Genomic DNA, 19,288 nt, shown 5'->3' with positions numbered 1-19,288 from the left:
TCAGTGAAAAAAAATATAGATAGATGGATAGATAGATAGATAGATAGATAGATAGATAGATAGATAGATAGATAGATAGATAGATAGATAGATAGATAGATAGATAGATAGATAGATAGATAGATAGATAGATGGATAGATGGATGGATAGATGGATAGATGGATAGATAGTTGGATAGATAGATGGATGGATAGATGGATGGATAGTTGGATAGATAGATAGATAGATAGATAGATAGATAGATAGATAGATAGATAGATAGATAGATAGATAGATAGATAGATATATAGATAGATAGATAGATAGATAGATAGATAGATAGATAGATAGATAGATAGATAGATAGATAGATAGATAGATAGATAGATAGATAGATATATAGATAGATAGATAGATAGATAGATAGATAGATAGATAGATAGATAGATAGATAGATAGATAGATAGATAGATAGATAGATAGATAGATAGATAGATAGATAGATTGATTATTTGGCAACAGAAATGTCTAGTGATATCGGATGAAAAAAAAGGCCAATATTTGATTCTCCCGCAACAAAACAGAAGGGTTAGTTTCAGATGGCTTTGTTCTCAGACATTCCTAGGTCTGGTAATTCTCATGAATGCTGAAGTGAACCAATGGCCTTCTTTTAAACTTTAATTGGGAAACGGCACTGTGGGGGCAAGTAGGGTTGAGTAAACATATTTTGGTCACTAGTAACAATACCGTATTAGAGGGTCTCCGTCTCTGGGAAATTCCTCTTTACCCAGATAGAACATGGTAGAAAAGATAATCTTAATTTCTCTTCTAATTATCTACCACTTCTTGACATGAACAACTCATTTCAAACATGGGTGTCTGGCACTGGCCTAGGAGAATCTTTGACATGCTATATTTCAAGAATATCTGCATAATATAAATTGACTGGAATGATTTTAAATGGGAATTCAAATCAATTACATACTCAGTGGTTAAGTTGAAACTACAGCATGGATTGAGACATCAATTTAAATGTTACTCTACTCTGTTCCATTCCCACAACTTACTGCCTCTAATAAGTTAATTTTCTATGGCCTCGAAAGATGGAGGATGTAATTGCCATAGGAATCACAGACAAGTTTTGGGGTAGTTTGAAAAATCTTCAGATATGTAGCACAATTGCTGTTGAAAGGAAAAATAAACATGGCCACCAAGATGGCTGAGCAGTAGCACTAGAGGCAAGCTCCGTCCCTGAAACAAATGCTTCAGCATTCTGCCGCCTCTGAGACCCAGCAGTGCTAAAAAACATGACCGGGTAGTGGGGTGCAAATGGGGGTATCGAGATGAAGCCCCACTGTGCCCTTCCTGAGCTACTCTGCCCATTGTCGGTGAAGAGGCCTGTATAGCTGTGATCGCCTGGCTGGGGCCCTAGTGGCCAAAGTGATACCGCGTTGGACCGGGGATGTTGCAGGGGAGCCACTAGAACGCTGGAGAGTGGAACGTCCCACATAAACGTCCTCACATGGAGATGGTCCAGGAAGAGCACCTGTGAGCTGGAGCGGGTCTAGAGAAGCCACTGCCCCGATAGGTCATTGATCCGCGAGAGGCCTGCTGGGGCTGAGATACCTAAGGTCCTCTCTCTCAATGCTGGGGGAGCTAGATGCAGCTGAACCCAGGCACTTGGGACGTAAGTAGCAGTGGTCTGGAATGCATGCTAGTGACAATGCCTGCAGTCGGGTTGCTCCACCATGAGTGTAGAGGGCCATGGTGTTGTGGCTGGCTGCCGGGGCCTGGAGGGAGAAGGTGTCTCCGGGGCAGACTCATTGGTATATGCAGGGGCGCAGTGCCATAATGGACGATGGCACCCGTGAGCTGGTAATGCCCTACACAAACAGAGAGAATTGCACTTATATGAGAAACAGACCGCCTAAGATTCTGGTGTAAGCCCCTGAGCAAACACCCAGCTCCACCATGCCTGATCCTCCAGGAGGCCTGGTGGCAATGCTCTGCCAGAGGAACCATCCCACTATCATGGGAGAGGTGGTGGGGAGTTGCAGGGCCATCCATTCAGGTGGGGAAGATGCTGGGGCCCCAGTGGCTTCTCTAAGAGGCAGGTAAGAGTCAGCTTTGTCCCCCGCCTCTTCTCCTATCTTTACTTATGGCCCTCGGGATGGACGCGGAGGTGACCCAGATATTAGACGGTGACCACATGCTGTGTTGTATGGGAGCAACACAAACCCATTAGAAGGCAACATCTGAATAGGGTGATCTTGGTGGACTCTTCATGGAGAGGCTTATGACTGGCCTGTCTAGTCCCTAGTATACTGCACCTATCTACATATTCCCCGGGATGCCCCTGCACCCCACTGAATCTGGTGGCCTTGAGGGGACGGTGAGTGGGCCGTGGATAGGCCACCTCTCCCCCCCTCTGATAGAAAAGTAACATCGGTGAATGGTTCACACCTGCCCAGGAGGCATGATGCCTGTTTCGACTGCAGTCTCTCGACCAATAAGCTCCTCATATGTCAGATGATGATCATTAGCAACCACTCTGGAGCATGTTTTGAAGTTCTGCCACAGGATTGAAATTACTTGCTGGGGCAGTTGCCTCTGTGTTGGGAGCACAGCATTTAAGGAGTTGTCGCTGGGTACTTCTGGGGGATTTAGTAACTGTGTTAGAGGGGGACAGACAGTGATCCAAACCTCTCAACACTTAATCAACCCCAGAGGTTCGATTAAGTGTGCCTGGGTTGTAGAAAGGGGTGAGCCCACACTGCACGCAATCGAGTCAACTCCCCAATATGACCTGGGCAAGGACAAGCCCACCAGGGTCACCCAACAAACAAAAATAGATCAATTCACTACCCAGGGTGTGGGTGGTGGCCAGCCAATGGAAAACAGAGAAAGTCCACAGGGAACAAATAAGCTGTCAGGGGCCCAGATCCTGACAGCTATCGAGAATTCCAGCCAAGCGGTACAGGCAAAGATTGAGGCCATGGCTATTGACCATAATCTGCTCAGGACCGCCATACACAAAGTAGCTTAAAGGTCTGTGGAAACAGAGAGCCAGGTCACTGAGATGCGGGATGAGCTCACCACTCTAAGAGACGCAGTGACCACACTCAAGAAAGCTGAAATCACAGATGGAAGATGTAGAAGGACATTCTCGTAGATGCAATCTAAGGTTCGTAGGATTTCCTGAGGACGTAGAAGGCAATACCATAGAGATTTTCCTGGAGTAGTGGATCAAGTCAGCATTTCCAAATGTAAACCTATCAATATTCGTCATGGTGGAGAGGCCACACAGGCCCTTGGTCCCGCCACTGAAGCGGGGGCCCCACCCAGGACTGTAATAGCAACATTTTTTAATTACAAGGACTGTGATGAAATTCTATAGGGGGTCCGCAGACATGGAGACCCAACATTCGAAAACCACAGCACATCCCAGTTTACACCAGGTCTGTTCTAGTACAAAGAAAATCCTTCAGCTCCGTCATGTAAAAACTGAAAGTGATGGGTTTGACATACTTGTTGCTCTATTCCGCCAAGCTGAAAGTAATACAGGAAGGCTGCTCCCATTTCTTTATGTCACCTGAGGAGACGTGGGACTGGTTGGAGATCTGAGATGATGATCCGATCCCAGCAACACCCTCTGGATGTATTCAATATGGTACCCATCGTGAGGGTGACTCCTCATTCATACCCAAGAAGAGAGGCAGACATAGATGCCGGTCAACATCCAATGCTAGGGTAGTAGTGCAGTCTGATGGCACCTTAGGCCTGGAGACAATGCAACAAGAGTGTGAAGATGCTAGGACGCTGGTTGAGGTCGGTCACCTCTGCTGCATCCTCCTGCACTGAAATGGATTAAGCTGATGACCACATGTGTAGCCAAGCGTGAGAGGGCATGCAAGAAACTCCTGGTGGAAATGCAAAGACATGCTGCAGTGGGTGATCAATGGTTCTGGTACTATGTACACCCAAAGGTGTTCGTCACCCAGCAAGGGTGCAGGGACTAATTCCCCACTCATTGGAGCCCTTGAGGACACTAAGTTCATGTTGTACTTCATTTGCATATGTCATGATGGGACTCAGAGGCAGCATCAGTAATGGGACCTGGACAACTGCTCACTTGGTTAAACCCCCCCATTCCCTGTTTCCTTCTACCTTTTCCCTTCTCCCTTTGTTCTTTTCTCCTATCCCCTCTTTATGAGGGGTGTTTGGTTGAATGTAGTAGAGTGTAAGCGCCACGGGGTACACAGGTGTGGAATGGCTGGACAAGCCACTCATCAGGGTTTGCGCCTGGCTTCTTTTTTCCCCTTAGTAACACCTTTAGTTAATACAACACAGAAGGTCCGCCCAAACACTGTCCTTCTATTGGGATTTAAATTGGAGGGTGGGTGCAGTATAATGATTGGAGAGACACTAGTTGAGGGTAGAGATGTTTTTGTTAGTGCAGATTCAATTATGTTTTTGAGTGCTATGGTGGGTGGAGTGGCCGAGATCAGGGGTTATGAGGGGTGTGACTATACATGATAAATGTCTCTGTTTTTTCCTCACATGGAATGTGCAGGGGGAAAACTCCTTTGTAATACTGTATAGAAACAACACCTACCATAGAAGGATGAGAGTGCACATTGCGCTCCTCCAGGAGAAACATTTGCTGAAAGTGGAGGCCCAGAAACTTCACATAAAATGGAGGGGACAGCTTTATTTATCGACATACTCTTCCTATACCAGGGGTGTTTCAATATGGGTGGCCCCGTAGGTTTGATTTCAAATTCATGGTAAAGTTGCAGTTGTGGCAGGTCGATATGTGCTTATACATGGTATGGCTTTTAGATTGTATGTAAGACGGATGGGAAATTTGTATGCTCAATGTATATGATGGGGAGTTCTTCAGCGCTCTTGAGACTGAACTGCTGCCCTATGTTGGGCTCCCCAATGTTTGGGCGGGCAATGTCAATTGTATAGTAAATGGTCAAATGGATGGGCACCCTCCTACGATGGGTACAACACCCTGTATGGTGGCGAGTTTGTGGGAAACGATGGCTAGATTACAATTTTTTGATATATGGAGAGAATATCACCTTATGGCTAATTAATTCTTTTGCTACACCCCCACTCACAGTGATCATAGTCGACTGGACAATTTCCTCCTAACAAAGGAGGGTAGTTTAAATGTCCGTAAAGTGAACTACTAGGCGCTGATTTTGTCGTACCATGCCCCCCATACTACTGGACTGTGGTGTGCAAGGTCAAAGACACTTTATTCCCTTATGGAGGCTGAGGCCTCAGGTGTTGGGGGATCCAGGGTGTACTGCAGATATGACGGGAGTACTACAGGGCTTCTTTGCCACAAACTGGAATTCAGCCCAAATGTGTGGCACGAAATGGGGCGCACTTAAATTAGTTGTCCAAGGCGAGACCCTTGACAAGACCTACATTGTAAGGAGGAAGCTGGAGCAAGAATTAAAGGTAGGGGAAGAACTTCTTGCAAGACAGCAGAGACAGGCGCGGGACGGTAGGTGGGTGAGGCAGACCTGTTAGAGGCACACAGGCAGGTGGGTAGCAGCCACATCGGACAGACTGGACTGTCATGACCGAAAAGACTATAGACAACGACTTCATGAGAAGGAGACAAGTAAGGCAGCATGCTGGCATGGCTGCTCAAACACGAAAGACCCCCACCACTCACTCTTGCCCTCCATAGGCGGATGGTGCACTAGCTGTCATTCAGAGCGAGATTAGTTTCCTGCTACATGCTCCCATTGCTCCATTGTATTTGTATTTCGAGTATAATCTGCTGCTCGGGTAGAATTTCTACCAGAGCAGCATGAATACCAGCACAAACTGCAGTCTGCACTACACTCTGCCACTGGGGGAACATCGCAGAGGTTTTTTGTAACTTTGCGGAGTTCCACGTAGCAATATTCTGCAAACTACGCCCAGGCCTAATACTGACGCCCCCACGGTCGGAGATTTCTTAGATAGGATTTCCATCCCTAGGCTTACGGCGGCTCAGGCAGAGGGACTCAGTGAAGCTATCACACTGGAGGCATTACTTGAGGCCCTCAGAGATATGGCTAGAGGTAAATGTCTGTGACCGGATGGTCTTCACGTTGAATATTTCCAGACTTACCCAGTTTCATAGCTTCCTGTGCCCCTTGAAACACTGCAGCAGGGGCACGAGGACGGTGAATTGCCGGTACATATGCACGAGGTCCTATAATCATGCTTCCCATACCAGGCAAAGACCCCATCGACCCTGACTCATACAGGCTGCTCTCCATGCTTAACGCCAATGTTAAATTGTAGGCTAAGGTGTTGGCTATGAAGTTAAGTTGAATGATTGCACATTAGGTTCAGGATGACAATGTACCTTTGTGCCTGGAAGCGGTACTCAATTGAATTTTAGATGACTTTCCCACGTGATGCACGAAATACAGATATGAGAGCAGCACTAATAGCCTTAGATATAGAAAAGGCGTTCAACACCTGGTCCTGGATGTATCTTTGGGAGGTCCTCTGATGCATGAGCTGTGTTGAGGAATTTCTAAAATGGGTGCACCTTCTTTATATGGCGCCAAGTGCGAGGGTTCACACTGGCAGGGAGGTCTCCAATGCGATTCACATCGAGAAAGGCAGTCAGTAGGGCCCTTGATGGTGCTGGCTGATATGGATGCACCAGATCCAGATCTTCCTACAGTTGGACTGCCATGAGAGACTAGGAGTTTCCATTATCTCGGCATGTAGATAAGACATGATCACCACTGTCAATATGAACTAAACATGGGCAGGGTGATGGATGGATGGACTATCAGTCATGGGTAGGGAGGTATTAGGCAAAATGGTCCTATTGCCTCACTGTCTGAACGCAATGCAAAACTTGTTATGTGTGTTACCACCCTTGTTGTTCCGAAGGATCGATGGGCTGCTAGTGACCTTGGTCTCCTGAATCTTAAACTATTTTACTTGGCCGGTCTACTATAGTGTGCTGCTCTATGGTGCAAAGACGGCATTAACTGGGATTAGAAACTGCTATCGGGTTCCTAAGGTTACTCATGTGCAGATGTAGACTTCCAGATGATACTCTAGTTATTGCCATGCAGGTGGCACAGGCACAGGAGAGGGCCGTCACTCAGGTTTTGAGGTGGGCTCCCCATGCCAAGCTTCTCCTGATTTGGTTTGTGCACATACGGGACTGAATGGATGACTCAAAATGGCTGGATGGGGGTAGGCAGAGGGTGGAAGATCTATTTCTGAATGGTGATTTTATGTCCCCGGAGGAGATTGGATCTCATTTTGGAATAGACCAGGAACAGTTCTTGCAGTATACGAGCATATCATGCGTGGCGAGAGAATTGGACAACGTTTCCAGAAGAGCCGGGAGAAACCCATGTATTGCAGGTGATTCTGGATCCTGGGCCAAAAAAAATCTGATATCCCGACTAAATGTAGCCCTAAAAAGTGACAGACAAAGAAATACTGCACCAAAACACACCTCCTGGCATCGGTATCTAGAGACCCCACTCAGGGATGGTGAATGGAGAAGGTCCCTGGCGTAGGTATGTGGGGTGGCCAGTAACACCAGGTTTAAGCTGACACAGTTCTATTATTTATGTAGGGCTTGCCTAAAACCACAACACCTACATAGAGTTTACCTGGCACGCCCAGGGGGTTGCACTTGTTATCGTGGACTCCCTTTTGATTTTAAAAACGTCACATGGGATTGCCAAGAGCTAAATCCTTTCTGAGGTGAGATATTGCAAGAGGTGCATAAAGTAACAAAAGTGAAGGCATAACTTACTATTCAGGTGCTGCTTTCAGGGGCTACTGCCTCTTCCCAAGGAGGGTAAAAAAATGAGGCATAGATTTGCTTGGCTAAGATTGGTGCTGGCCAAAAGGTGCAGATCCATACACTGGGCTAGCCTGACCCCCAGATAAAGACCAAATGGCTGTCTGACATCCTGGAGTGGGCAATAGCAGAAGAGTGTCATCTTCAGAGAGCCTGTACCGACAACAACATGGGCGATATCTCGAGATCTGGGGTAGTATGATTGTTAGAATGAACTACCCTAACACCGAACAGGATAACAATTTGGATGCCGATTCATTGGATGGAGGTAACACTAATTCATCTTCATCAACTGTAGCTTAGACTGAGCTAGATGGACTGAGGGAGCACTCCACCATGCCCCCCGAAACTTCTATTGAAAATAAGCCTTTTTAGAGACGATAGAGCTAGTGCCCACAGAGGTGGACACCCATAGATCTTGTATGGTCATTGTGTGAGGGGTGCTGTTCTTCCCCCCCTGGGTTCGACTCCAACTTACTCACCCCCTCTCTCCCATTACCCCATGGGGATTTTAAATTGGGCTCCTACTGCTTTCACACACTGCGCTGAGATATGCGAAGACGCTGATGTTGCACTATTTGATTTAGTGTTGTATGCAATTTTTCATAAGTTCTTTGATGTGCAATCTTTGTGTGGTCCCTGCAGGCCTACTGCTCCTGTAGTTTATAATTCTCTGCTATTTCTCTCGTATAACCCGCATCATCTTGAACAAAATGTGAATTAAAATATTCCCCAAAATAGAACGGAAAAATACTTTCTGACTGCTTCTCATCAGGAAATATTGCATGCCTTCAAGTTTTAGAAATCCAATTCTTTTTTCCAATTGCTTCTTTTCCCTTTTCCAACTTTTACCCTAGTACTACCAAATAAAGCCTGTGTCTCTTTCTCAGTATCTGCTGCTACCGAACAGTTATCGGGGAGGTGGGGGGGGGGGGGGGGAGAGCGTAGGGGGGAAGAAATTCTAAATAATTTTTAAAAAACACTTACCTGGATGCGGCCGCTCCTGCCACAACCTCTCCCCTGAGTCAATCACAATGCTGCATTTGGTATGAGCGCCGTGGTTCAGTGCTCAACCAGGGAATGGGGGACTGGGCATGTTCTCCTACCAGGTTGTAATGCAGCCCGGGTGGAGAACATGCAAAGTGCGCATGACATTTTGTCTGGCCAAAATCCACAAAACTTGTCCTAGAATCTTTTTCTGCACCACCAAAACACTGATCTATACACTAGTCTTCAGCAAGCTTGAGAATAGTTTATTAGTGGACCCTTCAACAACAATAATTTTCCTCACTGGTTAATGTCATATATTTTGTGACCAGATCTCTTTAATCCCCTTTCTAGACACCCTACTATCTCCGCTATAACTTCGGGCCTTTTATAAAATACTTTTATAGTCTTCAAAACCATGAATGGACTGTCCAATAATTGCTTAGCCAACGTTCTTCTCGGGTACTCATCTGCTCCCATAATTTTTGATCAGTAAACCAAAATATTCTAGCTACACTCAAAAGACCCTAAATGGTGTCAAACCTTTGGTTTTTAACTTGCTAGGACTACATCACTGGAGTTCAATCTGGTCATTTCCTGCCCCTGTGAAAAGATGCATATTCTAGGATATACTAAAGTGCATACATTTTCATAGTGTTAGACCTGGCTTTCTCATCTGATATATCCCCAGACTTTTCGCTTTCTGGCTTCTTGTTTTTGGCCCTGTTTTTGTTGGTTTGATGACTCTGGGCGCTTTACCACTGCTGACCAGTGCTAAAGTGCATATGCTCTCCCTCTAAATTGTATTTATGGATTGGTGATTCCATGATTGGCATATCTGATTTACTGGTATGTCCCTGGTACAGTGCACTGTGTGTGCCTATGGCCTGTAAACCAAATGCTGCTAGTGGGCCTGCAGCACTGATTGTGCCACCCATGCAAGCAACCTTTTGAAAGGGTCTCAAACTTGTCACTGCAGTGTCTGTGCAGAGTTTCAACTGCCATGTCAACCTGGCAAGTGCACCCACTTGTAAGGCCCCAACCTTTCCTTTTCTCTCATGTAAGACACCCCTAAGGTAAGCATCCAAGGTAGCCCTGTGGGCAGGGTGCAATGCATGTGAAAGGTAGGACATGCCCTGATGTGGTTGGCTGGGTGGCATGTTCTGATAGTGAAATACAGCCAATTTCTTTTTTCACTATTGAAAGGCTGTCTGTCCCAGAGGGTATAATAGGAGTTCATTTATAACATCTTATAAATATAATTTCCAATTGGGACAAGATAGGAAAGTAAATTTTAGAATGCCTGATCTCAGAATATAAAGATGTATATTTTAATGAGGATGGTTTTTACATTCTGTGTTTGAAAATACAACTTTTAGAAAGTGGGCATTTTCTTGTTTAGCAATCCTGTGTGCCTCTGCTGGTTTGTGAATTGACTGTCTGGCTTTGGAGTGACAGGGGCTGGGGATGTGCATTCTATATTGCTTACGGAGGCCGCAGAGACAACAAGAGGTTCAACGTAGACACTGACCGAAAGTTTTGGTCCACTCCTCTGCCGGACTACTCCATGGGGCAAATTTGGCAACAAGCCAACTAATGCTCTAAGAGGGAATCCTCCTCACACATGTAAAGCACCGTAGCGAGTGCTACACATTTTTCAAAATTACACAATCACTTAAAATTAAGTACTTTGCACCTACACACTTTGGTCCTGAGGAAAGCCAGTTTTAATCATAAAGGCCTGGCTGAAACATGTAGACCACACCTGGATGTAGGACACCCTAATTAACACTCCTATAACATCCAACAGCCTTTTTTTAATGCTAATAGTGACCCAGTTAATAAAATATAATTTACCCTCGGGTACTGGGATCCCTGTATAGCTTTTAAATTTTCACTTTCACGTCACTACACTGCACACTCAGAAACATACCTGCTACGCTGTATTCAGGCGTCGAAGCACACCCGGGACACACTCGGTGTCACTGGGTGGGCCCGATGATGAAGCATGCCACCAACCAGGTTGGTGGGTGAGGGCTTCATGAACAACCAAAAGAGTTTGTACCCTGTCTTACAGTCTTGAGTCTATGTAAATTCACAAATAGGCTAGTCTTTTTTGATCTCACATATAAAACCCCAGGGATACTGACTAGCTACCTTGTACTCTCTCCTTTGATAGTGATACATTCTATCAGACAGCCACTGTGGGGGACGGGGGTGATGTCTGTCCTGCCTTTCCTGAATGAGTCAGGGCTGGGCTGAATAGACCTGGGCTGCACTTAGAGTAGGGGGAGAAGATTACCTTGCACCTGAAAAGGCCTGGTCCGCCCTACACAATGATGTCTACACATCCTACCGGACAGCTGCACCAAACAGGACAGAACAGGTTTTGGCTGGGCAAAGAGTTTCTCTGCCACCAGAGAACAAAGGAATTTGTTCTAGAAAAAGTGGGGCCCAGACGCCTGCACTTTAGATTTCTTCTTGAATTCAAGAGGAACTTTGCCAAGGAGAAGAGCTGGAGAAACTGAAGGAGGCGTACTGCCCCTTTGCTGTGTGCCATCTCGAGTTGGCTTGCAGTGGCTGTTTCTGCCAAGGAAAGGATAAGGACTTTGCTGTGTGCTGTGTCCCATGCTTGAGGATGCTTGAGGAAGATCTCCAAGGGCTTGAAGTAGAGCTTGCCTCCTGTTCTGAAGTCTCAGGAACACAAAGACTTCACCCCCAGCTCCCCTGAACTTCCTTGCTGGGAGTCCTGACCTGCCCGGAGGTGCCTGTTGCTGTTCTGGACCTCTGGAGGTTGTTCCTGCTGTTGGGAGCTGGAAAAGTAATGCAATGATGAGAAGCATGACGCATCCGCACCTGTTTCCGACGCATCGCCGAAGAAACCGATGCAGCGCCTGCCCACGGCTGGAAAAAAAGCTGCACGCCTCATTGAGTGCCCAAATCCTATGTCCAAGTTTTGTGGGGAGTTTTGGTCGCACTTTTTAGGGAATATCTGCAAATCCTTTAAGATTGGGGACGTAATTAATTCATTTCCCATAAATCTTTCATAGCGCCCAGCCTTCCAGGGAAAGCACCATTCTATTATTGCGATGACTTCATCTTGTACGGATGCGGGTGAAGACTTTTTATTTTTTTGTCTTTAACTAAATCAGATTTTCTAACAGGGGCAGCATTGAAAGAAGAAAAGTGTCATTATTTGGGGTTGTCCGAGGTCACCTTAAAATTGTCCAAACAATTCTCCTGGAACGCCTTCCAGCTGACATAGACTCCAGCAGGGCAATTAACATTTGCTTTGATTCATTTCACTGCCATGTTTGTATTGTGCCCAACTCTCGCACTGCCACGCAAACCCTAATATTTCTTGTATTCCCCCAGAAGCTCGTTACATCCTGAAATGCCACCGGGTAATGATTACAGCAGCCGCTACACTGCTCTGCCTCTTCTCTGCCATCATTACTGTGTGCTTGTTGTGCTGCTTTGACACTAAACAAAACTTTCCGACTACCAATTAAGTCTGAATTTGTGTTCGTCGGAATATTGAATCCTTTTTATGGGGCCGACATGGATAATTACCCAGAGAAGGTATTATGCATTAGCTACGGAGGTCGTCAGGTCCCATCTTCAGATGTCTCGGCTATTATGCCAGAGAAACATATGTTTTTTTTGTGCTCAGTGTAGCTTTTCTGCAACAGAGACTTCCAAGAAGGTCAACATGCGGTGGTAGAAGGCTGTTAATGGCATCGTGGGAGCCCTTAACCTGCTTCAAGTCGCCATCTTTTCCAGGAATAACTATGAAAAAGACCCTCACCTAGAGGCCAATTGCAATGCAGGGAAGGGAGAGAGGGCGCCATGAATCTACAGACTTCTGAACTACTAATGAGGTTCTTGTTGTGCTTGACACTCGCCTTCACATAAAGCGTGGGAACGGTTTGAGCGCAGAGAGGGGTTGTCCTGTTATCCGCTGTGTGAAAGTCCAGCAGAGTTGGGTCAGAGACTGTTCTGTGCTAAGGTAGCACGTTATGTGGATATATGGGACAATGAAAAATGCTCTGAATATTCTTTTAGAATATTTAAGTTGTTATACTAGTCTGTGGCACTCTGCCAATAGTGCTGCCCAGTCTGCCATTTCAACGTTATATACCCTGCATTGGTCATGGGCCACTTCAGTTCCTCTACTTGGTTTATATTCGGTATTCATGACATAGTGGGCATATTTACAAGCACTTTTTTTACGCTCAGGTGGCGCTGTGTGCTGGCCCATATAGGCCACGCAAAGGCACTTTGTGTGGCTTTACAGGCAGGGTCAGACTGAGAACGCAAACCGGTCGTGGCAATTGAGTTGGAGCGGCCACGCCGGGGGAGGTTGGGGGTTGTGGTTGGGGGCATGCACATGTGGAAAACACTGCAGCAGCTTTTTGTGTTTTTTTCAGGGGGCCAATATTGCAGCTATGCTGCAAAACCGGCACCCGGTAACAAAAATGGCCTCCCCCAGGGGTCCAAAACCGGTCCCCGCCCTAGCAGCCCATGAGGGAAATGCCCTATGCCCATTATGGCAAGTCAGGCCCTGTTTACAGGGCCTTGTAAATATAGCCCTCATTCACACAGTATTGTGTGTTAAAGGAGCGTGTCATGAGTGTTGCTGTGGGTGTTCCCAAGCATCACCCCTGGCTTTTTGACACTGCTCCAGATTTACAAGGATTGGTCAAATCTGAGGCAGCGCCAAAACTAACGCCTTTCAAGGGGTGCCATTAAAGTGGCGCAATGAGGAAAAATGTTTTTATTTCTCCTCATTTGTTGCTCTTTTTATATGTGCTGTATTCACACATAGAAGGAGCAAAATGCCATAAATTATAGTTTTTGTGCAGGAAGGTTTCCTTTTGTGCACAAAAACAATCATCCCTGCAACGCAGGCACCCTTGCACCATGGCACAGGGCACCTGCGTTGGTGCAAGGCTGCTGCTTTAGTGGCAGGACAGGGGAGGGCGCATCCTTGCGTCTTTGACATGATGCAGCTCATTGCAGAAAATTTGCATGTGACCCCGAGCTGCACCATTTCATTGCATATATATGCCCAAGTGATTATTAGCTAACACCTGGAATGTAGCTGTGTTATACCTCAACTGTATCACATGCATTAATGTAGTTTCCTACCACTGTAAAATCTCAGGGGAGGTTGTCCACAAATTGAAAGACGATGGAAATTGATAGTGGAACTAAAAAATAAAACTGACTGATCCCGTGCAAACTATTTAGTGCAGTTAATTTTTCTTCAGCACTGTGACTTGGTTGCGCAGGTTAACTTCTGGTCTTTGCACTGCAAGACACAAGTTTCTTTTGCTCCCAACAGTTACAGGCCCAGAGAGTTCTAGGGCAGAATTCACTATATTACCTTAAGGTACTTTGGTATTCAGGGCTTTACCCTACAATTTCAAATGGGGCGGGTAAACAAGAGATTATTATTTTAGACAGAAGTGCTTTATTTCTAAATTTAACAAACTGGGGCCTCGTTTAGAAAGCAATTTTTTGATGGCAAACCATATGCATCCACCATAAATAAAGGGTGGTGGGGCGGATGGGGTCATGCGGGGGTCATGGAAGGGGGAGGGATTAAATATACAAAAAAAAAGAAAGTGTACCTTTTGCTGCCGGCCGCTCCAGCATCACATCTCCTCGTGCCACCTCTCCTCTTCCTGCCTGTTGGTCCCAGCAACTCCTGGGAAAGACTCCCTAACCAATCGCCGTGCTGCAGAGCAGAGCAGGGATTGGAGTCTGTGGAGGTTCTCCAGCCCAGCTCCTTAATGCAGCTGGGCTGGAGAAAATCTAAGTGTGCATGTGTGTTGTGGTCGGCCTGAGACAGCTGCCAAAACACATAAAAGCACTTAGGGAGTGGAGTGCCCTAGCACTCCTCTGTCCCCCTCCTATAACTTGGCATGCCCCTCCCAATAGCGCTAGCTAAGAGCCCGCAAATGTACATTAAAACTATGCAAGAACTTTGTTGTAATTTACATTTGGTGGCATTGATCCAGGCAGTACGATGACGCTCCTCCGCCATTGCGGAGGAGCCACCGCTGACCCAATGATTTGCAAGATCTGAGTGTTTGCGACTGCAAAACATTCAAAATTCTTTTTATAATCCATAATAGCATTTCTGACTGGTAAAAGGGTTTTTACAAAACTGTCCAAAACATAAGGGGGAAGTAAAAGTGTAATCCCCTCTTATTTCTGAGAGAGAAAGGCATGCATAAATGGTTTGTGACCTCAATTGTAGTCAGTGGTAATCCACTGACCAGATACCAATGCCTCAAAGGCTTGAAAAGGGGATGTCTTCCCTTTTGGTAAACATGACGGTGTCCTCAGGGGCGGGAGGAAGGTAGAGGGTGGTGTGTCGCTGCACTAATCCCTTTAACAGACAGCAGCTGCATTTAACAAAACACTTACAAATGCAGGGTCTGCTGTCTTTTGCATGCATCCATCCATGCATTAACAGCTAATCGCAAGGGGTCTCAAACTGTTAGTTGTGAGCATGATTTAACACCTTTATGAAGGGCTAAGTGACTTCCTTACAATATATTTATTTACAATAACGGAAGCCTGCATCTCAAAGGAATATAACTTGAGTTTATACAGCACTAAAGTGGGCTGGCTAGGGCACAAAATGAAAGGGAAACACATGTTTTATTCCAGGTATGGGTCAAATCCTTGAATACATTTTCCAAATATTGCTCATGACATAAAATACCATAACATAAAATGGTATACCACAACATACCGTAACCTACTACATTATGTGCACAATAGATGCAGCACACCTTTACAGTTTGTATTTTTTTGCAATAGTATATAATATTATACAACAAATCATGCAGAAAAGCATAAACCATAATATTACGTACATCATAAACCATGTATTCCAACCACTAAACAGTGCCCTTCAAATTAGTCCAGTTTCCATGCCAGGCACTGTGTTCACATCTTCTTTCCTGTATGTCACTGCTATTTGAGTGTGGAATAGCATCTTGAGCAGGTTGCAATGCAACTGATTAAACATCCCAGTTTTGAAAGAACGTGCTCAAAACAGCAGATAAATGCTTTTCTCCAAATTAAGGGGGCGATTGTGATATGGTTCGGAATGGCTCCGAACCCTGTTCAGAGCCTTCCTATCTGCATCAGAACTACACGTTCGGATCCCTTTCCGATCAAGCCATTCCGATGGGTTTGGTCAGAAAGTAATCTGACTCGGTTTTTCAGAGGGCTTCCGACTGCCATCCAGAAAGCCTTCAGTACCACCCAGCCGGCTCTTTCCAGCCGAGGGAGTACAATAGCAGTTTCTACTGCCTCCGACACAGAAAGGCATTGATAAATTGTCTTTGGGGGCCCCCAGCAGGGCTCCCATGGGTGCCAATGGCTGCCTAGGAGGCACATATGGTGCACCCCTGTTGATCCCTGCACCCAGTGGCAGGCCTCTTGGGGTGCCTGCCACTGGGTGCAGAGATGTACTGTACCTCTGCACTTAACGATTTGAGCATGCATTCAATTCGATATGCATGCTCCCATTATTCAGTATAGGATTGCGACCAAAACAGGGTTCGGTCACATCCTACTTGCAGGTCTGGAACCAGCAACAAGAGGTCATTCGGTTCCGATTCCGTCCGACATTGGAATCGGCTCCTAAGTTGCATTCTCTAAAATAGTAATGATATGCTAAGTTGTGTTCAGTTAAAAAGTGTAATGTTACGTTACCTTGCATCATGTAACAATATGTTAAAACATTTTATAAAGAGAGTTTTTATCAAGAGAACATTCACTGAAAGAGGTTTCTAAGCGCTGAGAGATGTGTTCTAAATGAGTAGGCGCAACGGTGAGTAAACTTGCTGAAAGAAATGCGCTTTGGCTGCTCGGACAGAGAATGTGTGCCCTGTCCATTTAACTTGTATGACATTTGGAATTTGAAGACGACATTCATTTAACAAAAGCAAAATTCAGATCGTTCCTGGAGAAGAGTGTTTAATTAAATGCAGTCGTGCCAGTGAAGGCCACGGATATCTACATATCCCCATGCACATTTGAAAACATCCAAGTGTGAAAATAGATCTACCAGTAGTGCTTCTACTTTTTGAGAAAAGCTCAGAAAGTTAAATATTTACTTCCGTATATGCAAGCGGTAAAAACCAGAACGTACATTTTCACTTTCGTAGGCAGCTCACAGTTCCTAGAGTACTACCCTGAGCACTGAGTGTGAAGTAGTACTCATTTGAAGCAAAACTGCTGAAGTCCCTCCCTGCTGCGGCTTTCTCTTGTAAGGATGATCACACATTTCAAACACCTAGGTTAAATCATTATTATAGCCTTACAGCCCACTGCCGAAAACTATACGATTTGTTAAAGGCCCTGAACCCTCCTTATAGGCCTGAGCCCCAGGCGAGGGCCTATAACGAGGGTGAGGGACTTCAAAAACCAGTATAGCCCATGGCACACAGGCCATAAGGCTATTGGAACATTCCACCCACTGAGAGTAGAATATTCTAAATTGAAAAGGGAGAATCATGAGGATAAACATTGGAATGTTAGAACTCCGGTCTTATGCAAGCCATTATAAGCCAGGAGCAACTCCACTGTCTTCAATGGACCTTAGCATTCCAATGTACTAATAAACTACATTATTCTGTAAATCAGCAGTTTAATACTCTTGATTTTCAATACTTTGTTACATGATCTTGAACAAGAACGCTAGTCCACTGGTTACCAACCAGAATCCCCTTCAGACTTTGCTGTTTCAGACATAGAGGTAGCCGCAAAAACAAAACGCTCTACCTACCCGATCTGGTCGTCATCTCCAGTGGTTCAAGGGTTCACAGAAGTTAGACAACCCTTCTTCTAGAGCGGCCTACTTTCAAAACAGCTACATAAACAGTGGTCAGAGTCTATTGATTAGCTGCAACATCCAATGTATCACATGAGTCTAATTACGTCTGAATCATCAATATTTCATCCATAGTGTGCATACATTTTTATTCATTATTTTAGCACATAGTCAGCTAGGTACTTAATATTAATCAATAAGTACCAGGGTTAATGAATTACCAGTTATTCAAACAAAAGATAAGTAACTCAATTACTTCATTGAATCACATCAATGCCTGAGGACACAGGTCTCATTCGGATGCATATATACAAAACTTCATATGCAGAAAACATCACAAATAATATCCGTATAATAACATTTCAACGCGCTCAAAGTGATGGAGAAAGGAAGTAGTTAGGTGGGATGGGTGTGATGGGAAGGAAGTGAGGACTGGGTAAAGGTTGTTGTGACCATGAAACAATCACAGTGATATATAGTACGGCCTTTACAGTCTACATTTAGATCAGTAGTTCCAATACACTCTTTGACATAGGATCTGTTTTGACCAGAACATACCTATTCTCTAACCATAGGACTAATTAACAGAGTAAAACAGATCCTATGTGTATTGGAACTACTGATCTAAATGTAGACTGTAAAGGCCGTACTATATATCAAAGGGGATGCCAGCCCTACGCATCTGAAGTCATGTAACTGCATTTCATTCTGGGACAAACTAAGTCCAGGCAGATGTTTAAAGCATTGTAATTGCATCGCAATAGGTAACCCTTCAAAACAAAATACTATGAAATTAATATCAGAAGTGTGCATTGTTTTCATTCCTGTCCTTTCAGTTATTTATGTATTTTTTTTTCTTTTTAGGTGTCAATTCCAGATCACTTGTGCAACCAACAATGTGGAGGATGGTCCATTGATGTCCTCCACTGTACCTCTGCAGTGGGGAGGATGTCAGCAACTCTTCTGCCTCTAGGGGTACGGAGAAAGCTTCGGTGCTCCAACCAGAGTCTTCCTTCAATGTCGGCACCTGTGGAAGCTGACGCACATTCGCTCCTGCCTCAGACCCCAATGGTCTCCCTGGCCGGCTATCAGGGATGACAGTGTGCCACATGGCTTGCTGTGTTACAGATTCCACCTGATGGTGGAAGCAGAAGGTGCATAGAGCTTTGCATGTTTCGTGTGGGATTTTGCATGCCAGATGCCTTCTTTGCATTTCAGGGAGGCATCCTTAGAAGGGAGAAATTTTCTTTTTTTCTTGTGCCTTTCTGATACCTCAATCCACTGGGAAGCACATAAAAGAAAACACAAGGAGATGATGGACTGAGCGCCCCAACCACAGATCTGGGTTGAATCCATCATCATTATTTAGCTCACTTCAGCACCTCACTTCAGACACACCTATATGCAAATCAGTCTTAACTCTGTGCCTCATGGGAACAGTCCAGCCCAAACTGCAAAGCCAGGTCTTCTCTGAACAGGAAACAAGCATCCTGTGATCGGTTTCTAGGTAACTTCCTTTATCAGCCAGGCTAGCTTGAATCCAGTGACAAAGTGATCAAGGGACATACACTGCCAACTTAGGGCGAACAAAGCAAACACATGG

Source organism: Lissotriton vulgaris, chromosome 2_1 (assembly GCF_964263255.1).
Source record: "Lissotriton vulgaris chromosome 2_1, aLisVul1.2, whole genome shotgun sequence".
Lineage (NCBI taxonomy): Eukaryota > Metazoa > Chordata > Amphibia > Caudata > Salamandridae > Lissotriton > Lissotriton vulgaris.
The sequence above is the reverse complement of the archived record's forward strand: the minus strand, read 5'-3'. Positions refer to the sequence as shown.